Source organism: Peromyscus eremicus, chromosome 10 (assembly GCF_949786415.1).
Source record: "Peromyscus eremicus chromosome 10, PerEre_H2_v1, whole genome shotgun sequence".
Classification (NCBI taxonomy): domain Eukaryota; kingdom Metazoa; phylum Chordata; class Mammalia; order Rodentia; family Cricetidae; genus Peromyscus; species Peromyscus eremicus.
In genome coordinates, this window is record NC_081426.1 from 91,807,216 (window position 1) to 91,813,215 (window position 6,000).

Sequence of the window (6,000 nt, forward strand, 5' to 3'; positions counted from 1 at the left end):
AAAAGAAAAGATGAAAGTCTTTAAAAGCACACACCATTAATCCCAGCACTCAGAGGCACTTTGTTAGTTCAAGGCCAGCCGAGTCTATACAGTGAGTTACAGGACAGCCAGAGCTGCACGGTGAGACCCATTTGAAAAAAAAAAAAGAAAAAAAAAAAGAAGGAAAAAAAAAGGACAATGCATTGATTGGTTACTCACTGTTTTCTTTTTCTTGTGGGACTAGGAATCGAACAGACCCTCTACCAACTAAGCTACAGCCCAGTCCTTATTTATTGAGACAGAATCGCTCTCCAGCTCAAGTGGCCTTGATCTTCCCAAAGATGGAATCCCAGAGTGCTCCTGGTTAGTTGTGTCACTTTCTAATTTTACTTAAAAGAAAATAAAAAATAGGTATCCCTAGAGTTGACCGTTTTAAAACATTTTCCTAATGTAAGATTTCAGACCGAGGTCCTGATGGCTGCAGGTGAAGCCTCATAGAATGAGTGAAAATTGGCATCTGGAGACCAGTGTCTTCCCCGGTTTCTTCCCCACGAGAAAAGCACTCACTGCAGTCTCGATCCACACTGTAGGGTCACTGTGAGAACAGAGAGCAGCACACTGGCAGCTGATAGCTGTACTTCTCTGAGCAAGAGAGACACTGTCCGAAGTTCTTCTCCAGCAGTACGCTTGGCACTCTGTGCCGGGCCAGTGTTCCAGCTCAGTCTAGAAGCAGGTTTTACAAGTGACTGAGGGCTTGGTCCTGGTTGTGAGACACACCAGGGAGACAAAAGGTTCTTTAACGGCACACGTGGGAAACTGGAGCTCTGGAGGAGGGCCTTGCCAACTCTGCTGGCCGTCAGGGTATCGGTCAGAGTGTGGGGAGACTAAAGTGAAGTGTGGCGCTGAGAAGGAAGCACTCTGGGTTGAGAGACCTTCCTCAAGGCTCCCCTGGCCTCACAACTGTCCTGCTGCAATGTCACCACACTGGACCTAACCTCTGAGGGCAGGTGGTTGTCCCAACCCAGGCCTCATCAGAGTTGAGGCCTGGCTTCAAGTTCATCTCCATGTCAGGCTGTTTCATCCCACACAGCCGTAGCGGCCCCTTCACAGTATCTGAATGCCAGTTAGGTCACTGGCAACTGGTGTGACATGTCAAGCAAGGCTTTGGGACTGGAGAAGTGGCCTAGAGATCTGAGATGGACCCCAGAAAGATCTGAGTCCCCAGAAAGTTACCCGGGAAGACAGTTCCCAACACCACTCAGGCTTCTGAAGTTTTGATTGTGTTTGGTTTTGGTTTTTAAACTCTTCTCGGGGCCATTTTTTAAAATCTTTGTTTATTTTCTGTGTGTGTGTGTGTGTGTGTGTGTGTGTGTGTGTGTGTGTGTATCTGAGTGTATGTATGTACACCTTTTGTATGCAGGTATTACAGACCCAGAAATGGGCATTGGCTCTCCCAGAACTAGAACTACAGGCTATTGGTTCTGGGAACGGAACCTGGGTCTACAGTAAGTGCTCTTAACCCCTGAACCCCATCTTTCCAGCATAGCCATTTGATGGGCTCCAGGATAACGTTCAGTGGGCAAACAGGAATATCTTACATAGGCCCTCATCAGCCCTAAACAACTCAGCGGCTGTGCAGGCTGGGTGACCTTGAGAACAAAGCCATTTCCCAGGAAATGCTCAGCTCAGCAAGCAGCTGAGCGTGGATCCTGAGGGCCAGGAAGGGACAACTTTGAGATCAATATTTATTAGTGGGAAGGACCGGCACTTGTCTCTCCAGGGGGCCTTTGTGGCTGTGCTATGGAGGAGAAGATCACCAGAGCATCTCAAAAGATGGTTTCTGGTTGTCCCAGGCAGTCAATCAGGGAATGAATTTGAAATGTACATCCCCAGGCTCTGCCTCCAGATTCAACCAGCCTGGGGCAGTTCAAGAAGCAAGTTTTTATGAATAAGTGCCCCCTGTCCTCTTTCAGATAATGTGGGATGGTCATTTAACCAAAAGTACTTCAGAGATAACTTACAGGGACTGTTCATCAACCTGGAGTACTGTAGAAATACATCTTCTTTGGACTTCATGATTTTTCACTTTTTGGTGGTTGAAGGTGGATGAGACAAGACCTCATGATGCATCCCTGGCTGGTCTAGAGTTTTCAAGCAGCTCAAGCAAGCTGCAAGGCGCCGGGCGGTGGTGGTGCACACCTTTAATCCCAGCACTCGGGAGGCAGAGCCAGGTGGATCTCTGTGAGTTCGAGGCCAGCCTGGTCTCCAGAGCGAGATCCAGGGTAGGCACCAAAACTACACAGAGAAACCTTGTCTCGAAAAACAAAACAAAACAAAGCTGCAAGGCTTTCGACCTGAGTACACACAGTACACACGTTGGAGGCGGCGTCTGGACACAGATGGAGGTGGAGGCAGAATAGGAGCTGGTGGGAGTGTGAAGGTTTGGTGAGGAAAGCAGAAGAGTCAGGAAAACACAACTTAAAATCCTAATTTTTTTACTTTTCCTTCTTCTCATGCCCCGGGAAATTAAGAAATGACTTTCATTTCTCTATTTCAAGCACCTTCTTCTTTCTTCTTTTCTTTTTCTTTTTCTTTTTCTTTTTCTCCTTCTCCTTCTCCTTCTCCTTCTCCTTCTCCTTCTCCTTCTCCTTCTCCTTCTCCTTCTCCTTCTTCTTCTTCTTCTTCTTCTTCTTCTTCTTCTCCTTATTCTTATTCTTTTTTTTTTTTTTTTTGACAGAGTTGCACTCAGCTCAGGCTTCTCTTGAACTTGCTACATGGCTGAGGATGACTTTGAGCTTCCGGTCCCCCAGCCTTCACCTCCCTGTGAGTTCAAGGCCAGCCTGGTCTACAAAGTGAGTTCCAGGACAGCCAGGGCTTTTACGCAGAGAAACCCCCGTCTTGGGAAAAAAAAAAAAAACAACTTGGAATAAGGAAAAGTAAGGTAATACTGAAGCCATATAATAAAGTCATAAACTCTGAAGTTTTATAATTTTAATCTAGAAGCCTTGATCATAACTCTTTAAAATTAAGACAACTCGATATTAAAAAATACCACAACTTCCAGAGAACTAGATTACAGAAAGAAAGAGTTTATGGTGGAGCTGCTGCTTTATCCCAAGGGACACGGGCCAGAAGCACAGCCAGCCCTCAGGCAAACACTGAAACCAGAGAAGGTGGCACTCACTGCTCCACCTCTCTGCCATCACTACTGGTCACTTGTTCCTTCCCTCAACAGCTGGGTTTCTCTGCTCTGCAAAGCACCAGATGGAAGGAATGTGGTTGCTCTTCTGAAGTTAGTATGAAGGGCATACAAACTGACTCTCTGTCCCGGTACCACAAAGGAAGAAGACTCTAACTGCTTAAATTCGGGTGGGCATTTCCTCCCTGAGCCAGTCAGTCTTGGTCTGAAGATGGAGAGCAAGGGAGGAGACTTCACGACCACCCGAAGCCAGGAGCCCCGCCCTGTAAGGGTGAGAGAACCCACCCCTAGGAAAGGGAGACGGGGATTACAGACTGTGCAAGTCCTGAGACACCAACACACTGACTTTCTTTACTGACAGAGGATACAGGACTCATCTAAAGCCAGGCCTAGATACATGATTTCCCAGGGGGGCTCTGAAAAAAAAATCAAGCCTTCTCTACAGCTTCCTATGGAGACTCATAGGAAGGGAGGCAGTCAATGAAAAGTCAGGGGCCTCAACGTATGGGCACTGGGGGAGCTGTAATTAAGTCAGGATCAATAATTAAGCAAGATACTTCCTGGAATGTAGTAAACATTGTTGATTGCCTTCCTGAGTCGTTTCTCCTTCTTCTTCACTGTCACATCTGTATTCAGGTATCTGCTCCTCCACACTGTGCTTGTATAGACACTTCCCAAACCCTGTGAAGGAACTGTGGCTAGTCTGACTAGTCTAGCATTCTCTTTGTCCCTGACTGTGTTAGGCATGAATTGATGGCATGTTCTGTCCAGTGAGATGCAATGTAAAATCACCTGTAACTTTCTAGAAAGATTCCCTAAGGCCTTAAAGAGTGTAGATGTAGACATTCTCTCTCCATCCTCTCTGGCGTCTCAGCCTGGATAGTGGATACAGCTGGAGCTGCTGTGGTCATCTTGTAAGCATGATAATTACACCAAGAAGAGAGAGAGGAAGTGTGGTGATATTTTATTTGTGCTCTAACAAATAAAGCTTGCCTGGGGATCAGAGGACAAAGCCAGCCACTCTATTAAACATAGAAGTCAGGCAATGGTAGCCCATGCCTTTAATCCTAGCATTTGGGAGGCAGAGATTCATCCAGATCTCTGTGAGTTCAGGCCACATGGAACAGAGCCAGGCGTGGTGGCACACACTTTTAATCCTAGCACTAGTTAAGCATAGAGGTCTGGAGGTCTGTACAGACAGACTGGAAGGGATAGAGCTGGGTGGAGAGAAGAAGTAAGATGGCAGGGCACAGAAAAGTATGTAGGCGTGAGTATACAGGAAGTAGCTCTCTCTTGGGCTGAGGATTTCCTAGCCGTAAGAACTTGTGGCTGGCTTGTTCTATTCCTCTGATCTTTCAGCTTTTACTCCAATATCTGGCTCCGGGTTTTTTATTAAGACCGTTTAGCAATTCGTGTTACAAGGAAGGGCCTTTTGTTGTGGGTCACACTCCCAGCACTAGTGGCGTCCAACATGGTGGCAAGAGTTTCCACCTAAAAACTGAGAAAAAAGATTCTAAAACGGAACTAAAAACAGCTTCCTAATTGTCTCTCTCAAATGAGCGGCAGCTGCCGGTTTGAGCTACTGGCGGGTTCCTAGCGTGCGCTCTCGACCTGCAGTATGGTGGGAATGAGGCCTCTGCAAGTAGCACATTAAACTGTGTGGTGGATTTAGCCTTTGCTAGTACAAAACAAAAAAAAGAAGTTTCTGGGCTACACGCTACTTTGGTAAAAGTGTAGACCCACTATTTCTGAGAGTTACGGCTCCCAGAGCTGGCGGAAAGCGGACCGCCGCCATGTTGGGAAGCTGAAGTGGGCGGAGCCAGCAGCCACTGCGCCATTTCAGGCTTAGAAGCTGCAATTTAAAGCAATAGGCTCAAGCTAATATAAAAAAATAAGCCACGTAAAGATGGCTACCACACAGAGAATCTGGATTATGTTCTCTTTGATATTCGTAACTGCAGAAAAACATTTGATTGTAAAAGCTGTTGAGTTATGCCAAAATGTATATTTTAAAGATATCTTGACTTCAAAATTTAGATGTAAGGATATGTTACTTTGGAAAAGAGTTTCTGCTTTTGTTCCCACAGAAAGCCAGAGGCTATGGATTTGTTCAAGATTAAGATACATCAGGTTTGACCAGCCAAGACCACCTGAAAGGTCTCCGATGACACCATGGCCTAGATGATTCAACATCCAGAATGGTTTCAAGGCAACTGGCTCAGACGATACAGCCTCATGGACTACTCCATGATCCTAAAATTTTCTTTGTTTCCCCATAAGATACAGCGCCCCCTTCCAGCAGGAAGTAGTAAGAGAAGCTACGCCCAAATTCCCAAATATACCAAGCTGACTTTGGAGATGTATAAAGGTTAAAACCTTCCTTTTTAAGAAAAGAAAAGGGGAAGTGCTGTGGGATGGTCTGTATGTCAAGTATGTTGCTGATTGGTCAGTAAATAAATCACTGATTGGCCATTGGCTAGGCAGGAAGTATAGGCGGGACAAGGAGAAGAATTCTGGGAAGTGGAAGGCTGAGTCAGAGAGACACTGCCAGCCACCACCATGACAAGCCGCGTGGGAAGGTCCCGGTAAGCCACGAGCCATGTGGCAAAGCAAAGATTAATAGAAATGGGCTAAATATAAGAGTAAGAGCTAGACAGTGACAGGCCTGAGCTAATGGCCAAGCAGTTTAAATAATGTAAGAGTTTGTATGTTTATTTTATAAATGGGCTCTGGGACTGGTGGGACTTGGTGGCGGGAGCTGGAGAGAAAATTCTCCAGCAACACACTAGGGAGGCAGAGGCAGGTGGATCTCTGAGGCCTGC